General features: G+C 32.7%; 1 protein-coding gene across 9 annotated transcripts in view; it reads left to right on the forward strand.

Moving 5' to 3' along the window:
• Window positions 1–584, forward strand: part of KTN1 (kinectin 1) — a 147,930-nt gene that overhangs the window by 15,915 nt on the left and 131,431 nt on the right. The gene's annotated exons all lie outside the window — the stretch shown is intronic.

Here is a 584-nt window from a genome sequence, read left to right on the forward strand (position 1 = left end):
ACTTCAGTGTTGTCTTAACTGGTTATTGGTGTTTCTCATGTGATAGAATTTTTGAATTATGATTTCAACAGCTGTTGTGGCTTAAAAAATTTATTTAAAGCACATACCTACTCTTCTTGGTTTGTTAACACTCAGGGTGCTATTTTCATGAGTGCCTTCAGTGTTAGTTACAGACAGTTATGTGATATGAATTGTGATCAGTTAAGCCACATAGCTCTACTGGCTACTAATCTGTCCTGAGTGACCAAGCATTTTTTCAACCAAATATAAATATCCTTTAATTCTTGTATCTTCTACCTTTCATTACATAATTCTTCAACAGTATTTTATTTTTCGTGGAGTTAATAAAAAATAAAGAACCCTGATATTATTTGAAAACTTGATGGTAGAGAATTTTGCAATCCCTTTGGCTGTTTGTCATAGCTCTTCAGGGGTTCTATCATATTTTTTCTGTGGCTTTTCTATTACCATTGCTTCATGTATTTCCTTGGGATGGCTATTCTCAACATGGCAAATGATGAACTGGAGCAGTACCTAGGATGTGATTGTACTGCCTTTTTTTTTTTTTTTTTTTTTTTTTTTTT

This window comes from Vombatus ursinus, unplaced genomic scaffold (assembly GCF_900497805.2).
Source record: "Vombatus ursinus unplaced genomic scaffold, bare-nosed wombat genome assembly UNPS02014893.1, whole genome shotgun sequence".
Lineage (NCBI taxonomy): Eukaryota > Metazoa > Chordata > Mammalia > Diprotodontia > Vombatidae > Vombatus > Vombatus ursinus.